General features: G+C 38.1%; 1 long non-coding RNA gene across 1 annotated transcript; it reads right to left on the reverse strand.

Annotated features, from left to right (window-relative positions):
* Positions 1-1,340: 1,340 nt before the first annotated feature.
* Positions 1,341-21,727, reverse strand: LOC135215533 (uncharacterized). Its single transcript, XR_010314703.1, has 4 exons — positions 21,456-21,727; positions 17,513-17,632; positions 4,964-5,175; positions 1,341-4,739 (listed from the first exon to the last, which is right to left on the reverse strand). It is a non-coding gene; the product is annotated as an uncharacterized LOC135215533 (long non-coding RNA).
* Positions 21,728-22,530: the final 803 nt, after the last annotated feature.

The raw sequence follows: 22,530 nt of genomic DNA on the forward strand, positions 1-22,530 counted from the left end.
TGAAATGAAAACTCATATTGACTGCAAACTAATCCTGTTTATCCACTCTTGGGTTGGTATATAAGGACCATCAGGGTGGTTAAGGTGTGTTGTTACTCAGATGACTCGAGTTAAATACCGGCCAGAGAAATTTCCATCTAGGCTACTCTGGTAAAAAGTGGCTCGAATAAAAAACAAGTATGAGTGACAACACACTGGATACATTAGTTCTTTTATACATCTGGTGGTCTATAATTTTCGCCCAAAGCCTTCCATATTATAACCTGTCAATGGCTATCATAGTTGCCCTAATGGAATTATATTCATAGGTCTTGGTATTTGCTGTTCATAATTTCATTACTTTATAAATATATGGATTGCGTAAATCCAAAGTGTATTTCCATTCAAATAACGTTCTGAAAGTGACACCTAAGTAGGATCCCAGCAAGCGCCTGCACAGCCACAACTGAATGGAACAAAGGTTGACGATTATGGTTAATAAGGACTGAATATGAGTTTTAACATTGCTATTTTTATTGCTCTGTTACTATACTATTTTTCTATTTGTTTAACATCGACTCAGTTCACTTGTAATGTGAACTATTATTCGTATATCATTAGCATATTGTCTACAGTAGTTATTACAAAATATGAACATTGGCATCCAATAGCTCGACCGTTCATATCCGTCGTTACAAGACAAACAGGCTTCATTGCTGTTACCCGACCATTATCATGAAACAGAAGGGGGTAGGGTAAAGGAACACTTTGAGGCAACTGTACCATCCGGCAATATGAATCCTTCGTCAAGAGAATTATTTCTAAAAAGCTTAACTAGATGTAGAGCATCCGCAAACACGTATAGTATTTGCTGTTGTCCATTGGATTAATAAAGGACCTTTCTCGTGGTCCTTTATTAGTCCTTTCTCGTGGTAGCCTAAGGCGAGGTTGAGTTGATCTCACTTTCTCGACCTGGCAGAAGCTTATATTGGGTCAGCGCTGACAAGACCACCTATACTCTTTGGACCTTGAGTTGAACAATATTAACAAAATAGTAAATGAAAGAACAAAGCTTGTCACAATAAAACTTAGCACAAATGATTAACAAAATCATTCATCAATGCGGTGATACACAGCTAACTTGATATAGAGGGAGGTAGCGTTTACATTTCTAGGAATAATGAATGAATGATTTTAAGTTATCGTGCGTCGTGGTATTGTTGAGGAGAGAAGAAGAGACAGTAAAATTTTTACTATAATATTTACGTAAAAGCAGTACCAGTTCACATAAAATTATATTTCACAAATTTAACAATGATGAAACATGAAAACAAATGCAACACGGGAAAAAAACGCTTGCTCGAGCCAGTGTTCGGTGCGGGGAGAGAGAGAGAGAGAGAGAGAGAGAGAGAGAGAGAGAGAGAGAGAGAGAGAGAGAACGGCTCTGCTTACCATTGACTTATTAGCTGATCTGGGATGATTACTTCCCCATTTCTTTCACTTACACTCGATCTGCCCAAATCACTTTTATTTTTATTACAGTAAAATACCAATCTAGTGATAATTGCTTTTTACGATATTTTTACTACTGTTGAAGTAACTCGGCTCTGTAAAAAACAAACTGGCGCCGCTTTCAGCTTCTGCATGCCGTCGATTGTTTGTTTAAACGGCTTCCTTGTGAAAAGTTATTTTATTTCTTTCCTTTTCTTGCATTCTTGACTTATTACTTGTTAGTAAAATCCTCGTGTTTGTTTTAAGTCTGCCGTTTGCCAACAGTAAGTTGATGTATTGTGGCATAATTAATCTATTTCGTGCACTTAAGAACCAAGTGTTAACACGCTGATTACTCTCTCTCTCTCTCTCTCTCTCTCTCTCTCTCTCTCTCTCTCTCTCACACACACACACACACACAATCGGACACACATACACTATCGATTCCTTTAATTATCTTTGTGCCTAATGTGAAAAAAATGTATGTTGATATCAACCTTTGTATACTGCAATCAATTCGGTTTGCTCAAGAGGGTTCCCGTCTCTCTTCCCTCCATCCCCCAGCCGGCCGGCGCCATTTTTACCCAACAGTTCGTAAATCGTACACAGAAAAAATAAAATTTAGCAAATTTTACTCCATATAACATACTGTTTCATTACTTTACACACTCGATTTAACTTTTGAACACATTAATAATAGAAAAAATGTGAATAGGGACTTTTTGGGTTGGCTGGATTAATAATAGAAAAAATGTGAAAAGGGGGACGTTTTGGGTTGGCTGGAACGAATTATCCTGATTCCCTTTATTTCTTATGGGGATATTTGTTTCATATTTCGAACAAATAGTACTTCGAACATCCTTCTGGAACAGATTAACTTCGAAATACGAGGTACTACTTTACCTGATGAACCTAGTGTTTCTCTTTTTGAAAAAATAAATTTAATTGTAGTAGGTACTAGGTGTTAAATAAAAGAGAATTGTCCTTGTATTTTGTGGATTTAAATCAACACAGAAGAGCTCCTGCCAGTTTTTTAGTATAGCATTTATTATGATCTGACACAACTGGACTTCAGTAAGATGTTCTTTCTAAAATACAACAGACATTCAACCTTGAGAAAATTATCCGCGCGGTCACAGTAATGGAAGCTTAGACTGTATAGGAAACATGGGCATGGCTATGTTATAACTGATGTTAATTCATAAATATTAAGCAAAAAAAATCATTATTTCTTAATATTACATAAATTTGTATCTCATCATTTCAGATTACCCACGTGGAACCAAAGAAACAACTTTGAAGAAACACTGACGTGTTGAAACAACTTTCGCAAAGAAATAGCACACACCAGTCATAAGGAAAATCATGAATTCCATATGAAAAGTAATACAAGAGCGTGAGTGAGAATGATGGACGGACGACCATCTTTTGGACTAGGACAACAGTCTTTCAGCACAGACGTGTGAGGTAGAACAAGATAAGAGACAAAGGCAAACATAACACGACTTCTTGGTAGGAGCCTGAGCAGGATAACAGGGGAAGAAAGATGACAAAACCAATAAATTATCAAATGAAGAGGAACCGTGTTTGGAATGGAGAATCAAATACAGAGACTTCAACATCAGAAACCTTCCGTGTGCAAAAGAACGATGTATGTGGTTGAAAGATAATGGAGATTTAGATACAGATAGTCCTACGACTTTTCTAGCAAGGAGCAGCAACAAGGTCCCTAGTCCTACTGCGAGGAGCAGCGACAAGGTCCCTAATCCTACAACATCTGATGAGAGAAGAGCAGGTATATGAAGACAGAAATTTATGACATTTCGTTTTCACGACATGTCCATACCTCTCTTGGGAAACCATGTCAGCTCTGTGAACAAGAGTCACAAGAGACAGAGTGGGGAAGAAGTTAAACCAATATGCACCAATTGGCATGGCAGTCAAAACTGGAATGTGACAAGACATCGCCCCTGTGGATGTTGATCTAAATGCTTAACAGAGTACACGGTTGACAGATACTCGTCACAGGAACCCAAAGCTCTAGGCAAGGAAATGGGTAGTGCTTAAGTTAAGGAAACTGTTCATGGCAGCCAACACAGGAACACAAAAAGACAAGAAGTAGGAAGGTTACCAAAGGTTGGTACACCAGGAAGGCCTAACAATACTCAAATGTCTTGACATCATCCTTACATTAGCTCCTGAGACAGTACAAAAAGATGTTGCTGCAGGGTCTATACATGAACATCACTCAACAACAGAGGGCCAAATTTGCGAGATATGAACAAGAAATTCAGCGAGGAGACAAAGGACGATGTTTGGTGCATGTACGTGTGTATGGAAGAGAAGCACGAACCAGTTGGAGCCGATCTCTAGAAGACTTCTAAACAGGATTTCTTGATGGGAGCCTTACCTCTCCTATGAATATGAACAGGGCAATCGGGGGGAGATGGAGTAAACTTCTTGGGAACTGCCAACAAAAGGCCAAGAGCCAATTAGACGTGATACTTCAAAATTAGAAAAACAGCTGTGACCAGGAGGATCTCATATGGAGAGGAATATACAGTGTGTTATACATTTTCCTTACATGAAGCAGCAACACTATCCCTAATCCTCTATCAGACAGAAGACCAGGCAGCTGAAGACAAAGAAGCCTAGTTCTTTTCCTCACGAGTTCTTGTATCTCTCTCAGGAAACTCAACTGTGTCCGAAGACTCAGCAGGGGGCAGAAGTTCACCCAACACGTGGAGTATACTACTACTACACTGTTGAAGTGAAATATAAAAGGAACTGTAGCTCAGGCAAAGATGAGAGTACAGCTGCAGATCAAGCAGTTGTGATGGCAGTCAAGATGGGAATGCGAGATGTCGGCATTGTGGACATCAACCAAAAATGCTGCACAGAGAACCCACTTATCTATTAGTCATCACAGGAACCAAGCTCTGGCCAAGAAGGTAGAGCAGGTCTGGAAACTATCGTAGCGGCCGACAACCAGACACCCAAGGTTGGCCTGATCCCAAATGTCCGTTTGCACATCAGCTCCTGAAATTTAAAAAATGGCTGGGAATGCGAGAAGATGTTGGCATTGTGGACATCAACCAAAAATGATGTACAGAAAACACACTAATAGATAAGTCATCACAGGAACCAAAGCTCTGAGCAAGAAGGTAGAGCAGGTCTGGAAACTATCGTAGTGGCCGACAACAGGACACCCAAGGTTGGCTTAATCCCCAAATGTCCATCTGCACATCGGCACGTCTGCACATCAGCTCCTGAAATTTAAAAAATGGCGCTACAGGTCTCTCTATATTAAGAACACCCTCAATGTTATCATAATTGTTTGGTCCAGCAAAAGCATCTCGGAATTAGTGGGTCAAAATCTCAAGATGTTTGGATGTCTATTTTGATCAAATAATCACGTAAGCCTTCATAAGTCTGGTCCAGCAAAATTTCGAGATAATCACGAAATAAATAAATCACGAAATTAGTTTCTTACCTTACAACATGAACAACTTGGAATTTCCGTACATGAAGTTTCACTATAGATGATCCTAAGGGTACGAGTGACAAGAACTTTCAAAGGTAGCGCCAATACTGCAAACAATTCCCCATACAAAGCGTCACTGTAGATGATCCTAAGGGTACGGGTGTCACTGTAGTTGATCCTAAGGGTACGGGTGACAAGAACTTGCAAAGGTAGCAGCTATACTGTAAACAAAAGCAAAAAAGGGGAGAACTAGAGCTATTGTCATCATAATGAAATATTTCATTGAACAAACACTACTCCCACTGTTTGCTTAGCAAAGTAGGCTAAACCTTCACACTTTACTATTTGCTCTCTCTGGGACATCATACCCTACTATTTGCTCTCTCTGGGACATCATACCCAACCCTTTTGCAGTCAAGCGCCAGACAGCATAATCTGCATTCAATTGTGGCTGTTATTGAGGCTAAAGAGATTTCGAGAACCAACCAACACAACTGAGACTAGAGAGAGAACCAAGAACTAAAAGTAAACCCATAATCCATAAATTACAGTTTGAATTTCAGCTTACACCATAACCTCATTCTAGAAATCTTACAGGTAACCTCATTCTAAAAATCTTACAGGTAGCATTTTTACAAACATGAACAGATGATGGGTGTAGCATCTGAGAGCTAATGGTAGAACTACCACCATATTTGCCCACTTTCAAGTTTAAAATGAAACTTATTCACAAGTACCCCAACAGCAGATTACCTAGCTTCAATAGTGAGTGGTTAATAAACCAGAATATAAAGGATACTGTATTGTTCATAAGTTGAGTTCAAAACTGAGGGAAGATCTCAAGATTGAGATGACATGGGTTTATGATGAGAAAGGTGAAGGAGAACAAAGACTAAATGACATAGACCAGATAGGAATTCTGACAAATTGCAGGTGTAACATAGTGAAGAGTACAATTTAATAAGTGTAACAGTGAAGAGAACAATTTAGTTTAATTCTGTCAAGGGAAAACCTGATGTCAAAATGTAACCCATGATTATAGCTGTATATGAACACGAGGAATCAGTTACGAAAGGAATGATTATGATCACTTGCGCGAAGAAATACTCATGCAGTGAAAGGTAGACATAAGAGGATAGAACAATTAAACTGATCATATTTACTAGAATGGATGACAGGTTGTAAAAGTGGAAAACAAAATCCAGGTGCAAAAGAAGACTGCAAATAATAAATCTCCAACATATATAGCACAAATAATATCTTCATGTGCACTTAAGTACAGTAATATCTGTCCTTTTCACATATCCAGGCCAAAAATGAAATTGGCCTCTTATGTGGCATAAAAATAACTTTTTGTATAAAGAAAGAAAGGTAGAAATTAAAAATTTAATGTGTTATTGAAAATCTAAAAGGTGTAATTGAAAATCAAGATGAAAAGATGGTCTTTATTCTGCACAAAGAAAATTGACACTGCAGAACCAGAAAGGACTTTTCAGAAATTTGGGGGAGAAACCACTAAGCAAATAAGATCAAAAGGTGGCCCCTTGCTCATAAGAAATAGTATATTGCAGTACACACAATGCATACATACACATGAAAAGGTTTTCTTTAACGTGAAATATAGTGCCACACTATAAAATACAACTATAAGAACCACACCACACTACTTATGGTTTGGTGACTCATTGACTGTAAATGGTTTGACAAGACCTGAGAGGTGATTGGCTGAATGAGATACAGTACCAATACTGCAAAGTAGTTATCGTGGTAAAGGACCCTTTACCAACATACTTCTCTAGATAACAAAATGGATATATAAACTGTGGTAAAATCAATAGATAAATGTACAACTGACAATGTCTCAATTTCAGTATAAGAATATAACTACAATATCTCATAGTCTGATGGCGGCCTCTCATAATGACCAGCTAATCTAGTCACAAGCAGTGTCTGTACTGTAGAAACTCACCTACAACTACTATTATAACAATGTGGCTACTTTCACTTTAGCTTTATTTTTGAGAGTCTTGATGCTTCCCTCCCTTCCTTTTTAGGAGCTTGATGTATCCTTCCACATTACCTAAATACCAAGACTAGAGTGATTATATACCCTGCTTATAAAAGTTCTCTATTCCTTGGCCTAACTGCGTTCACAAAAATATTATAAACAAAGCCAAAGACACACATAGTAGGAATTGCAAACCTTAAGCCCTTCAATTTTACAATGGTTCCTTTCAACCACAGTCAGACCGTTCAAGTAGCAGGGTTCACATTAACAACTCTCTTCAGTCTTTCACTTGCAAACTCCTTCCAAACCATGAGATGACCAGATGAGCCAATCCACTTTCTCACAACACACCAAATCCTCAACAATCGACATCTTTTATACCCTACCTGGGATGTACTTTGATGCTCAAATCTCATGCGACATGATTCTTTTTGTATCGTCCAGATTCCCAGACTCAACAATGACGTTGCCAATTAGTGTTAAACTTTTTTTTCTGATGTCATCCAGGTCGAAAAGTTTTCAAATTCACAGCCAGCACTATTTTCCTTATAGTTATATAAGTATGATCCATTTTATACATTGGTAATTCGTAATCTGTGTGATTTGAGTTTTTTTTTTTTTTTTTTTTTTTTGCGTTGCTTAGTTCAAAGTGCAGTGTGATAAGGTGAGAGGTGCCACCAGTGAAAGCACACTTAACATGGTCCTCGGACTGGTCGACATAACTACATCTGCAGCATTATAACAGTAGACCTAATGTTTATTACAACAAGTTTTCTTTGAACGTTGAAGTTTTAGGCTGTGTTTAAGCTGCCTGTATGTTGCAAAATGATTTATAGGCCTAAAAACTCATCTAAATCTTTTGATAAATAATATGTTAACTAATTTTATTTGTAGAGATTACCTGTTCTGTGAAGAATAAAAGATGATGATGATTTTGATTATATAGAGAAGATGGCCATTAATCGCAATATTATAAGTATTAATATCAAGGTGCATGGAACACTTGTTTTTCAACTGGTTTAAAATATTTTAAAAGTCCTTCTGCTCGCTTTTGGTGTATAATTTATTTTTTCATAAGGTAACTTTAAGTGCAAGAATGTGTAGATAACTTTATTTGCTTTCTGACTAAAAATTGTTAAAAGAGAGATGTGAATGCAAAGTGTAAAGAAATCTAACACACCTGGGCTTAGGAACAATATCTTGGCTTAGACAAAAGACTAATTGCACAGGCGAATATTTGTCATTTTGCCATAATTTTTTAAATATTGAAGAAATATAAGAAATAATTCTTCTAACAAATATATAGTAGTAAATATTTTCAAGATAATTTCATTGTCACTACTCATTGTAAAAACCTATGTTACACCAGGTGGTTGCTGTTGCATCGAACTCACTAATGGTGCATCGCACAAGCTCCCCTCACACGTTGATATCAATGGGCGCATTCTACTTTTGTATATACATATGCATTTAAATTTTGTCAGCGTTGAGGCGTAAACTCAACGCCGAGTTTACGCGACATAAATGTTATGACATTTTTTTTTTTCGGGTTTTTCAAATTTAACATTTGAACTGAGGTTTGATGACGACTTCGTTTTGGTCAAGTGCTTCAGCAATATGTGAACGAAAGTTTTGAAAATGTTTCGTAGGTGTTTTTCTGAAATTTGGCTACACCTGACATTTTCTTACAGTTTTGAAATATGTGACTGACGCAATAATAGTGTTTTTGCATTGAAATAATAAGATAAATATTGAGTATGGTAGGTTGCCAGTTAGTGAATTTTGAACAAAATCCTATGGAGTCATGTCGCATGAGATTTGAGCATCACTGTACATAATATTGTACTTCCAAACAACTGGAAGTCATGCAGTCAAAACCCAACATAACTTGGAGATAGAAGACAGACATCAAATACACCTTTGAGCCAACAAACATCAAATACACCTTTGAGCCAACAACTAACACAGCCCCATTAAGTTAACCATTATATATTGTGATGCCTTCAACAAATGCATTATTCATATGCATTACACTGATTATCCACAGCTAAACACTATCCTACAAGAAGGGAAAATCTCATAGCAGTCCTTTGCACTATATCCAAACTAGCAACTTAGTGGTCATACAGTAATGCATTTCCTCCAAAAGTAAATAATCTGTGTTTTTTCTAACTGACAAAACTATTTCCAGGATCAAAGGAATCCAGCAGAACTCTCAGTATCTTACAACACCAAGAACACCTTAAAGCAGGTACCCAGCTTTGGTGCTCCCAGCATTACCAATAATGAGAGGGATAACCAAGTAGAAAAGGTCAAACTACTTACAAAAAGACATCGAGCAGACCTGATGTCCCCCTTCTCCAGAATAATCTACTCTCTAAGCTAGAGAGAATTACCAAGCTCAGCTACATATGTGAAACCAGAGCCCTTAATTACTCAAGAAATTAGCAGAAAACTAAAGATATTTTTTTTTTAATTAACATACTTATGACACAGTCATACCCAATGCATTCAGTGTGGCACTGAAATGAAGACAGTCATGATATCATATACTGTGCTTTTAAAAGGAGAGATCAAAGTGATCTCGGAGTCCCCAAAGACCACCAAAAAATGAACCTTACAATTACAGACAAAAAAAAAAAAAAATAGGAGCTGATTTGGACATTGTAAGTCCCAATGAATAGATAATATGCAAGGTCTGCTTCAAGCTTCTTTTAGATCATAGCTAGGTTCAAAAGATATAAACTGCAGACAAAAAAGCTTTGACAGCATTTATACCAACGCAGCAATAAAGTATATTAGAGAAATAGAATCAAGATACACTGTAACAAACTCCACACGAGCACTACACAGAGGCATTAAGATTTTATACAAATTCACACTACCAATCTGTTAAAATGTAAATTATATGCGCAGTCATCTATACCATGATTGACATACAGTATGTCAATATACTCATGTGAAGCCACTGTAGTATACTAATAAACCACAAGATCACTGATGACCATAACTCAAGATATGTTAGCCATTAGGAAAAATCACAAATGGCCCCTAACAGCAGAACCTTTACATCGAACACTAACACTAATTCATAGCCATAATTTCAGAGGAACTCTCCTAATTATGTCACTGGAAACCCAAAAGAAAGATACTCATCAGAAACCAATGTCCCAATGGGTCGGTCATCTATGTCATTGTAAAACAACAGAAGCCCATGCACGAATGCAATGGGTCCTGCTATCCATCAGTCACTGCAAAAAACAATCTTCAAAAAGGAATGTCAATATAGACTTCATAATGATCTGGGACAGGGCACACCACTAATGATAGCAATCAATTAGGGGCAATGCCTTTAAACACATGCAAGAATTAAACTTCAAATTGCATCTATTGAGAACCATAAAAGATTTTCTCAAAAAGCATTACTCAGAAGATGCCTTTATGAAGAGTACTTTGAGTCAGTTTGTGGTTTGGGACAAGCTTTTTGAAGTGTTCACTTTGGCCTTATGGAGGAGTGATGCTCTGGGGTGATCACAAGCAAGCAAAGAAAGCAAGGAAAACTCCCCAGTCACTTTAGTCATACCGACTACATATCAATTTTCCCCCAGCCACCCTTTCCTTTTTACGATACCATTTACTGACAGGAGAATTGGTTCACTGACAGACACAAATAAAACTCTCACATTCATGTACTCACCAGATACCTCCAGCCACACTTTTCCTTTTACGATATTTTTTACCAACAAGACTATTGGTTCACCGACTAACACAAACAAAATTCTCACATTCATGCACTCAACAAATATGACTGACTTCAAGCAAGAAACTGTGGTGTACGCTGGATATAGTCAAGACAAATAACCACTGAATTTCAACACAACAGAACAAACAAACACCGAAACCATGCCACAACTTCAATACAACACAATAATCACTACATAACAAACAAAAACTCAAAAACAACAACTCACTGCACAAAAAACACCAGCAACATCAAAGACAACACGACAAAACACAAACAACCACCAACATTGTCTCTTAACAAACACCTCACAAACAAAACACAAAATCAAATACAACAGACGCTCTTTAGCTCAACAACCACCAGACAGACACACGCACAACAACTATACAACACCAAAATCAATCAAATCACACTATAACAACTGACCCTCAACAGACTGCCTTATCTCCAAGACCACTGCCTTCTATGACTGTTCATTACACTCTGATCATAGACTGACCCGGCAACTGCGCCAGCAGACAACCCAGCTGATCGCCCAACAAGCAAACCACTAGCTAACTATTCATTCACCAATCACTTCCTCTCTCTCTCTCTCTCTCTCTCTCTCTCTCTCTCTCTCTCTCTCTCTCTCTCTCTCTCTTCTCTCTCTCTCTCTCTCTCTCTCTCTCTCTCTCTCTCTCTTGATGGCTTGCTCACTCACTCTATACAGAAGAACACATGCACTTACATACTATCACACTGCAGCACGAAACACGACATATCAAACATACAAAAACATTTACTCTTGATTATTCCAGACAACTACAAAAAACCCAGCGACGCTCTCACTTGCTCTCTCGCTCTCTTTATCTCTCATGCAACCCTCTAAGACATTGTGAAATGTAACTACCATATCACTCCGCCATAATGTGGTAGTTGCATTTGACCACGTTCTCAAGGGTTGCTTGAGAGAGAGAGAGAGAGAGAGAGAGAGAGAGGTGGCTGGTTGTTTTGGTTGTTTTCTCATTAGGTTGTTTGTGTTCATATGGGTAGTTTGTGAGTGAATTGCTTGTTGGCAGGCCGTTGGGTTCGTCTGCAAATTCGGTTGCAGAGCCTTGAGGGAGTGAGAAGTCATCAGTCTGTATCTGGCAGTCTTTGGACAGTCAGTCTGGTCAGAGGTAGTGAGTTGCTGTTATAGGTTTTCTAGATGTGATGGTAATTGCTTCATAGCAAAGGAAGTTAAAGGAAAGGAGAACGCATTTTCGAGAAGTTCGGCAGTAAGGAGGCTTTCGCGCCCGTGTTGGAGGCGCCTTTTATGGAATCGTCGGGCGTGATGTGGAGTGGAAACACGCACCAATGTGTCGGGAGAAATGCTGCGTTTTCTGATGCAATACCTCGTCTAGATTCATCTAGGGAGTCCTAGTAAACTCGGGAGTCTGTGACGTTCGCCGTAGGCCCCGCCCCCAGAATGCCGTAAAAATATAACGGAGGAAGTAGCAGCAGGAGGAGGAGATATAGAGAGATCGTAAAAGAGAGACTCCAGTTAGTCAAAGAGAGATATCCTCAGTAAGAGCCACAGATCAGATTATCAGTGAGAGATCAGCAGCAGCAGAGATCATCCGTGAGAGATAAGAGAGAAAGGAACCGACGAAGGATCATCAGAAGAGTTGTTCGAGAGTTGGTTGGATATTGGTCTAGTCGTCTTCAGGAGTGGACGAATTATTGCGTGTTGTCGCAACGTCGAGCAGACTTCAGAGAAGAAAAGGTCCTGCTAGAGGTTTTGGTGAGTTCCTGCCTTACAAGTAGACTGTTTTCTGCAATACGGAGTCAAGAGGACATCTACATTCACCATTTTCCTTTTGAGAAGCCATCTCCTCGAATTGCCAAATTGACTAGCAAGTATTTGAATTGCCTCACTGTTCCCCCAGTACATGCAGTGTAAGATTCTATCTTTTTATGTAAATAGGAGATACCATTCTGCCTTTACCTTTGTTAGTAAGCTTGTAAATAAACCTTTGTTGTGTTAGTGTCTCTTTCTATATTCGTATCCCCAGTTTCAACTGTTGGTGTAAAAAAATTTTTTTTTATTATTATTATTATTATTTCATTTCGAACCTGAAGCGGACCTCTCTCAGAGGCCATAACATTGTGTCGACCCTTGCCAGGATATTTCGACACCGTAACATTGTGGCAACCTTGCTTAGGCTATCAACACTTTAGCAGTTTGAAACAGGAAGAATATAGAAAGAATCAGAGTGAGTGAGATGGTGAAAGAGTTTATTGAGTCGGGTAAGCTCCTAGGTCTAGAAGGGAATGATCTCCATGAGTATGTTGAAAGGAAAGAGAGGGAAAAGTATGCGAGAGATGAGAGAGCAGCTGAGAGAGAGATGCAGCAACAGGAAAGAGAGAAAGAACGCATGCATGAGCAGGAAGAGAGAAAGAAAGAGCGTATGCATGAGTTGGAAATCGCTCGGTTAAGACAAAGCACTCTTAACAGTCAGTCAGGCCAGAACGAAAACGAAACTAATAGGTTAGGTATGAGTGCAGTGTTGAAATTAGTACCAAAGTTTAATGAGGAAGATGTTACGACATATTTCATGTGTTTTGAGAAGTTAATGGAACGAGTAGGTTCTCCTAAAGAAACGTGGACTTTATATTTGCAGTCAGTTTTGAGTGGTAGGGCGCTTACTGTGTATAGTTGCATGTCTAAGGAGGAATGTGATAATTATGATATCGTGAAAAAAACTGTTCTTAGCACGTACAGGCTAGTACCGGAGGCGTACCGTAAGAAATTTAGGAATTTGAGAAAGGATGAAAATATTACGTATGTAGAATACGGTAAGAAGTTAGAAAGGCTGTTTTTTGATTGGTTAACTTCTGCTAAAGTTGAGTATTTTGATAGTTTGAAGAACTTAGTGTTGTTAGAAAACTTCAAAGATAATGTATCCCCTGAGATTAAACTTTATATAGAAGATAGGCGAGAAGTATCTTCTGCAGGAGCAACTAGGCTAGCTGACGAATATAGTCTAACTCATAATTTGAGTGTTAGTAAGAAATGAAATGATCCTTCGTCTGGTAGAGTACAAAGCAGTAAAGGTTTCAGTCCTAGTAATAGCAATGCGAGTAGAAGTGACTATTCCTGTTATACATGCGGAAAATCTGGTCATACGTCTAAGGTTTGTAAGAGTAAAGTGGCATCTAGTGGCTCAGAATTAACTTGTTTCCGATGTAATGGGAAAGGGCATTTAGCGAGAAATTGTGCAGCAGAAAGGAAGGACGGTAAGAAACCAGCATCTCTAGTTAACCTTCCGTCAAGTAGGGATGATGTGATGAGAGAAACTAGGAAAGTTTTTGGTGAATTTCTGTTGGAAGGCGTAGTTTCCTCTCTTGGGAGAGTAGATTTGAGAGAAGTAGTCTTGCTTCGAGACACAGGGGCTGCTGTCTCATTAATTCGGAAAGTGTGTGTGCCGAACAGGGCAGAATTCAATATGGAAGAGAAAGTTATGTTAGGTGGATTTCCTAACACTTGTGTTCTTTGTCCTTTGTTGAAGTTGAATTTAGAAAGTCAGGTAGTGTCAGGAGAAGTAAAACTTGCAGTTGTGGACATTTTGCCCGTCGAAGGCGTTAACATTATTGTCGGTAACGACTTAGCTTTATCCAAGAATGTGAATCGTGTTGTGAGGAATATTCCAGTGCCTGAAATGGTAGTAACTAGGTCGGGTTTAGATACAGACGTAGACTACGGTCATAATTTGTTTGTGGATTCGAACGAGAGTGAGTTCGTGGATTCAAACGTGAGTAAGTTCGTGGATTTGAACGAGTGTGATAGAGGTAGCGAGGTTGATCTTGGCATGAGTGTGGCTGAGAGACCTAACTCTATCGTGGACAGTAATAGCCAAACAGAAGGTGTAGCTATCGGAAGTAACGTAGTAAATGTACAGGTATCTAGTCCTAGTTACGTTGATGAATTAGGCTCTAACGTTTTGGATAAGGATGAGCTAGTCAAGTTGCAGAGAGAGGATGAGACACTAACCTGAATTTTTTAATGTGAGCTGGATGATGATCTCGATGATGTGTGTAAGGAAACTTTTCGTGTAAAGGACGAAGTTTTGTGTCATGTTTGTCCCAAGTCAGGTAGTAAAGGGGGAATCACAGAAAAATTCATAGTTTCTAGGAAGCTTCATGAATTAATTTTGAAGTTAGTACATGATGAGAAAGGAGATTTAGGAGTAAATAAAACTTTCAAGTGTATTAGTAGGGCATACTTTTGGCCTAAGATGAAAAATGACGTGAAGAGGTATGCTTTAAGCTATCATGAATATCAAATTGCCGGGAAACTGATTCAAGTAATTCCTAGAGTTCAGATGTGTAATATTCCTTCAGTAGGCGAATCTTTAGAGAATGAATTTATAGATATGTTCGTACCTTTGTCTAGAAGTAAGGGTAGAGATGATTGCATAACTAATCATGAGTATTATAAAAAACAATCTAAGAGATGTTTGGCAGCTAGCTGAGGAGAACGGAAGCGCTTGGCACTTAGCGAAAGAAAGCCCGAACGGAAGTCAAGGGGGAACTGAAGGAAGACATGATCTTAGAGCAAACAAGAGAAGTTTGTGTGTAAGAGATAAAGGTTTAGTACTAGTCCAGAAAGAAGGTTCCTCTTTATCTCATAATTTTGAAGGTCCTTTTTCTGTTTTAGAGAAGAGGGGTAAGAGTAGAGCAAAGGCAATGAATGTAAATTTGCTTCAGAATTATAAACAACGCCCCGTGCCGTGGCCTCCGCCCGTGTAACAGTGTTACTTAGTGAGATTAGTTTTGAGAAAAACACAAGAGGTGTTTTGTATTTATAAGTTTTAATCAGAGTTCAGAAAACGGAAAAAGTAAGAGAGAAGGATAATATTATAGTTAGTAGTCTAGAGATTTTTCTCGGAATGAGTAGCCTAATAACCGTTTTCTATTTTGGCACGAGTGGTTGAGTGAATGAAGAAGTATTAAAGCTTTATGCAGAATTGTTTCCCTGCTGTTTAATTCTTGCTCTTTTTTAGAAAAAAAATAAAATCAGTTGATTTCATTTTTTTTCTCTTTTGTGGGGGCATGTGATAATAATTGCTTCATAGCAAAGGAAGTTAAAAGGAAAGGAGAACGCATTTTCGAGAAGTTCGGCAGTAAGGAAGCTTTCGCGCCCGTGTTGGAGGTGCCTGTTCTGGAATCGTCGGGCATGTTGTGGAGCGCAAACACGCGCCAATGTGTCGGAGAAATGCTGCGTTTTCTGATGCAATACCTCGTCTAGATTCATCTAGGGAGTCCTAGTAAACTCGGGAGTCTGTGACGCTCGCCGTAGGCCCTGCCCCCAGAATGCCGTATAAATACAATGGAGGAAGTAGCAGCAGGAGGAGGAGATATAGAGAGATCGTAAAAGAGAGACTCCAGTTAGTCAAAGAGAGATATCCTCAGTAAGAGCCACAGATCAGATTATCAGTGAGAGATCAGCAGCAGCAGAGATCATCCGTGAGAGATAAGAGAGAAAGGAACCGACGAAGGATCATCAGAAGAGTTGTTCGAGAGTTGGTTGGATATTGGTCTAGTCGTCTTCAGGAGTGGACGAATTATTGTGTGTTATCGCGACGTCGAGCAGACTTCAGAGAAGAAAAGGTCCTGCTAGAGGTTTTGGTGAGTTCCTGCCTAACAAGTAGACTATTTTCTGCAATACGGAGTCAAGAGGACGTCTGCATTCACCGTTTTCCTTTTGAGAAGCCATCTCCTCGAATTGCCAAATTGACTAGCAAGTATTTGAATTGCCTCACTGTTCCCCCAGTACATGCAGTGTAAGATTCTATCTTTTTATGTGAATAGGAGATACCATTCTGCATTTACCTATGTTAGTAAGCTTGTAAATAAACCTTTGTTGTTAGTGTTTCTTTCTATATTCGTATCCCCAGTTTCAACTGTTGGTGTTGAATTTTTTTTTTTTTATTATTATTTCATATCGAACCTGAAGTGGACCTCTCTCAGAGGCCGTAACATTGTGTCGACCCTTGCCAGGATATTTTGACACCGTAACACTGGATTGTTTCGATAGAGTAATTGAGTTTGTTGTGCTTGTGTCCATCTGAAGTTGTTGAGCTTGAGTGTTTCTGGTGTTTGTTTGTGTTGTTGATTTGTTGTGTAGTCTCGATGTTGGTTGGCATTTGTGTTAGAATTGTGGTGAAGTTTTGGAGTTTGTTTGTGTAGTGATTTGTCGTGTTCTTTTGAGTAGTTGTGTGGTTTTGGTGCTTGTTTGGTTTTTTGGTGTATGATATTCAGCAGTTGTTGTGTCTCAGTGGACAGTACAGCATCTCGCCCTGATTGTGTCAAGTTTCCTGATAAGTAAATGTGTTTAAGATTGTGTTTTTTGCCTTGCTAAACTAAGTGTCCTGTTAGTAATTAAAGTAATGTAAAAGGGTAATGAATGGCGGGGGAAATTTGTATGCCAGGAGTGGTAAACGTAATGTGAGGAGGTCTTGCTCGCTTTTGTTTTTTTTAGCTTGTGATTCCGCCACAGCCTCAACTGCATTTATTTTCATCATTCTACTACCATTCAGCCCTTTGGTATAAACCCACAAAACTGTCCAACGCCAACTTGAAACCTTGTTGGTTCACCTTATCAGCACAAAAACGTTACAGATTATAGGTTTGTATTAAAATACTACATCAAAAGAATTAAAAGCAGCAATAGTGAAAGAAAAACACTTGGCAACAGTTGTGGTGAGTCATCATTTACCCATTTTTCGTTATCACTAGTTATAACTAAATGCCAGCATAATAACACAATGTGGCTCATACTTACTTTGTTAGCTCCTCAAGCTTCAAGATCCTCAGAATATTGGGAATGAAGATTTTAGTCTTATGACAACCGTCTTCACAGACATCAGAGAAGTCTATTTGCTTGTATCCACTCCAGTCTTCACTGTAATATCAAATACAATTGATAAATATTCCGCTGAAGGTACCTCCAAGCTACATTATCTGAAAAGATTATTTCTCTTCACGTACCTCAGTCATTGTTAACCTATCAAGAAACCTCTTTGAATTTTATGTTTTAATTGTATTTTTTAGTGACAGCTAAAACTAACAGGCAGAGTACTACTTCATCACAGCATCAATATCCCATTCACTCCTAATCCTCATAAATTATCTATACTCTTGCTTAAAATGGACACCCTGCTATTAGTGTACTTCCCTTACACTTCATCACAAAATATCAGTGTTTACCACAGCTTTCTCACTGCAATATTGCTCAAAATTTGGAACAATACTTTACTCGTACAAAGACTGAACATCATTGTATGCTTAATAGATGTAAAGCTAATATCTGTAAGAAAGGTCAGTACCCTAAATGGAGATACGTACTGTACTGTGAATATGCTTTATGGCACTACAAACTTCAAGATCCTCAGGATATTGTTTTAGTATAGAAGTAGCACTTCCATTAGTAAATTAAATCACCTTCAGCATTTATACCACAATACTCTGTACACTGTATTTAACAACTGCAGTAAAGGACAGAAATTCATCATGCTTATATCTGCAGTTTTAACTGATATAAAAAAAAATTCTGAAAGCTAATTTTCAATTATGATATCAAGTAAAAGCTAATTACCTCATTAAAAAAAATGTATAGTACTTAATTCACTATTGGCATGCGACTGAAGTTATAAAGCATTGCTGCAGTTTATAATGACTGGAAATTAATTTAAAAAATAATTTAGTTGTGTGACTATTTAGATTAGTTTCTATCAAGTATGAATAAAATGTGTGTGGGGTGTGGGGGGGGGGGGCGGGTGTCGATGGGGTGTGATCCAAGGAAGTTCCTGGTCAGGCCAGGGTAATTTATCCTATATAAAGTTAGGTGCGGTAAGTCTGGTTAGGTGGTTTTCTTTCCAAAATGCCTAATACAGTTAAGCAACAGCCTAGGCCGTGCCATTTGACTTCGAGGGTAGGGAGCAAAGTAGTCTTGGTCAGATAAGGGCAGATCATCTGAGGCGTGGTTAGGTTGCTTCTCTCTGAAATGCCTGCTACAATAAATGGGTAACTGAAACCATACCACAGGACTGGACGTAAATCATGGATCAGTGGGTGTGCAAGTTTGTATTTTCAAATCTCTGTGGGCAGGGATCAAGGGTACACGTGGAAATTCCTAACCAAAAACTCCAAAAAATTGAGTTTTTCATACCAATAAAGATAATGGAACCAGTTTACATTCTACAATTCGGGGGCCACTTTGGGTTAATGGAGTTTTTAGGTGAGAGTACATTTCAGATATGTACATGTTTCTGTTGTTTGAATCCATGGTATACGTTCTTTTTTGGCTTCAAGGATGCAGATGGGGGTTAAATGCCCAATAATCTGATGCTTACTGAAATGCTACAAATATGGCCTTGTCCTAGTTTCCCCATATTTTCCCTCATATAAATTTTCCACTTTTCTAATAGAATCCATCATTGTAGAATTTAAAGGAGTTCCAGTAGCTTTATTGCTATTACAGATTTGTTTATGTATAAATATATATGTATATATATATATATATATATATATATATATATATATATATATATATATATATATATATATATATATATATATATATATATATATATATATATATTATATATATATATATATATATATATATATATATATATATATTTATAAATCTGTGTGTAACATACACACAAGGTACATATGTATCAATATTTATAAATGTATGTATCCATTTGTACACAGTATAACTATTTACCGAAACGACCGAAAAGACCCACGAAACAACCAAAACGACCCTAGATATGTTTTTTTTAATCATTGTAAACTTGTTTAATTACTGTGTATTAACAGATTAAACAATATTAGTTAAGTTATTGCCCACCTAATTAGTAACGCATAAGATAAGTGGGCGGAGAGATGGCATTACCATGGAGGAACTTTAGGGACAAGAGCCCGTGCTGGCATAAAACTAGCTAAATCTAAAGCAACAACAGGACCAAAGAAGAGTGGATGTCCTTTTGTACTGACACGCTCTACAGCTGGATATTTATACACTGTAGTTGTGACAAAAAGTTCTCCAAGACTGAAGGTTCTGTCTATACCGAGCACGCTCCTAGAAGGTTCACAGCGAAAACGTTTGTTGTCAGCAATTTGTTGTTGGGTGTACATCATGACAGAAGGAATTTTATTTTTCCCATCTATCACTCACTGTAGAAAGGCATGAAAGTGCACGAAATTATCTATTTGCTGATTATGATCAGCAAAGTTACTAGAATTACCTGGCCGCTCTCTTTTTCATTCGGCACTTCACATTGTGTATTTGTTAATTGGAGCACTGAGAGGGCTGTTTTCCATGATCACTTTGGCATATACTGAACGCAGCTGGTCTGTTTTAACTGTTTCTCCAAAGTGTTCTAAGACAGTCGCTGGAGTTTGCACATACACAACACCACAGACCTTTGAATTCCCATGTGCTGGCCGACTGGACATAGGAAAAGTTCCTAAATATTTAACAGCAATATAGGGCTGAATTGCCGAGTTCGGATTCAGACAATGCATTATTGATTTATTTATCAAAAACGTTAATAATTCGGTGGGCAATAAGTAACTAAATTTGGGCCAGTCAAAAATAACTAAATTTGGGCCAGACAGAAATTGTTTTAACTATTAATACACAGTAATCAAACAAGTTTACAATAATAAAACAAACATATCTAAGGCCGTTTCGGTTGTTTTGGTCGTTTCGGTAAATAGTGAGACCCATGTGTACATAACCACACAGTAGCATTGTTGTTGTTGTTGTACAATTGTTGAAATAATCATTAACTAGGCAAATGTATGCTACTAGGTATTAGGCTAATAATTTATTGAAAGAAAACTACCTATGCTCTATTGTTCACATACATTGTGGGGGGCATGTGACGAGGTGCCCCCTCCCCCCTTACGTCCACCACTGACCCTATAATAAATTTTGTTGGGAGGCTGGTTAGGTTATTTGTAAACAATACAATACACTAGGGTACGGACCAGCAGAGCCGCCCAGGTTAGATTTGGTTAGGAGTGGTTGGTTAGGACATTTGGAAACAACACAATAGGCACACTAAGGTATGGACCAGGTACCATAGGTTAGATTTGGTTAGGGGAAGTTAGTTAGTTTATTTGCAAAAGAAACAGACATCAAAAGTATTCAGAGCAACTATTACAATAAGGGAAAATTATATTTTAAAGTCCAAAATGCGAAAATTCTTTCCTATAGCAAAACTATATACCATATTAGTATTGGCTAAATCCTGATGGGGGTTGTAGATAACCGAAGAGCACAGCTCCAAATGTGGGTCCCGTTGGCTAACACTTGAACTTACTTAAGAGAGAATGAAGACAGGCTAAACATGTAGTCAGGCCTTCCACTGACAGCCATTGCACCCATTGAATGCAGGAACGGGAAAGCCGGACACTGTACTTGCAAGTTAGGGACAACACTGATTTATTATCCGGCCAACTAATCAAAGATTTGCCCATTCTTATCTCATTAGCCTTTACTGGCCCTAACTAATAAATTTTGGCATCAACTTACCAGCGGTATTCTTAGCCATCCTTTCACGTAACTAAAGGGAATCAATTTCACCTAGTCTACCTCACCCCGAACCCTCCCTATAGACATGTTTTCAACTTCATTTTCTTTGTAGAAACGACCTTGCGACATTCTTCTTTGAAGTCACAACATCTTTGAACGAATGAACGTGTCTTACCTTAACCTTAAGAGTTGACAATGAATAGCGGTCAAACAGAGTCGGACGGTGACAGACACGGGGCTGCGTATATAATCGTCCTCGATCTCTAGACTCCTACCGGCTACCGCTTTCCGAACCCATCCAATTTTCCAAATTCCAATGGGTCCTGGACTCCTGGACTGTTCCAACAATAAATATTTCTGCCGACTGCCGAAGCCAGCGTTGCCACGCCACAACAGTCTTTTCCCCTACAACACAGGTGATTTTCCCCTCTACTTTCTCCTACGAACCGCATGTATTAATAGGATAAATGAAAATGAAGTGTTACAATCTAGTTTCAATACCTATTGAAAATAAACTGTTCGAATTTTACGGACAGAAAATTGAACTCAGTTAAAGAAAATATGTATGCAAATGTAATTCATTTATAGCAAATGTAAATAAATGGTTAATTATCTCATTACAAAAATATTGATTCAGCACTAAGAATTATTCGCATAACTTTCTGTACTCTATAGATGAAAACTTATACTTTACAAGATAATTATAAACATGTAGATGTACACAATTTTCTATTGTTTCATTGTAAAATTCATGGGTGTAACGACACTGTTGCGTTTAATCAACGAGAAAGGAAAAAGGGACTGAACTCAAGTAACGTGTGAAAATGCATTTCTAAGATAAAAATGTTAATGCATTTATAGTAAACGTGAATAAATGCCAGATTACTCTATTACAAAAAAGCATCCATGTAATAAAAAAAAAATCTTTAATCCCTGAAAATTTTATTAGTTTTACTGTCTGTGTATTTTTCAAAGTTCCTTCACCTTGCAAGGCAATCAAAAGAAAGAGTTTTTCTAGCTACCATTGTAACAACATTCAATTCTGCTTTAATCCTACAGTAATCCGTTTATCCAACAAACGTAGTTATTAGCTGATTGGCAGTCACTCCTGAAGCATGCGAAAAGCTCATTTCGTATGACCGATGAGTTCTGATTTTCTCGCCGCCAATTTCTTGTCACATACTTTGCAAGGAGCTTTCCTGTCATGTTTTCCATCCTAAAGCCCACATCCCTTTTTCACATTCTTTCCT

This window comes from Macrobrachium nipponense, chromosome 5 (genome assembly GCF_015104395.2).
Source record: "Macrobrachium nipponense isolate FS-2020 chromosome 5, ASM1510439v2, whole genome shotgun sequence".
Taxonomy (NCBI): Eukaryota; Metazoa; Arthropoda; class Malacostraca; order Decapoda; family Palaemonidae; genus Macrobrachium; species Macrobrachium nipponense.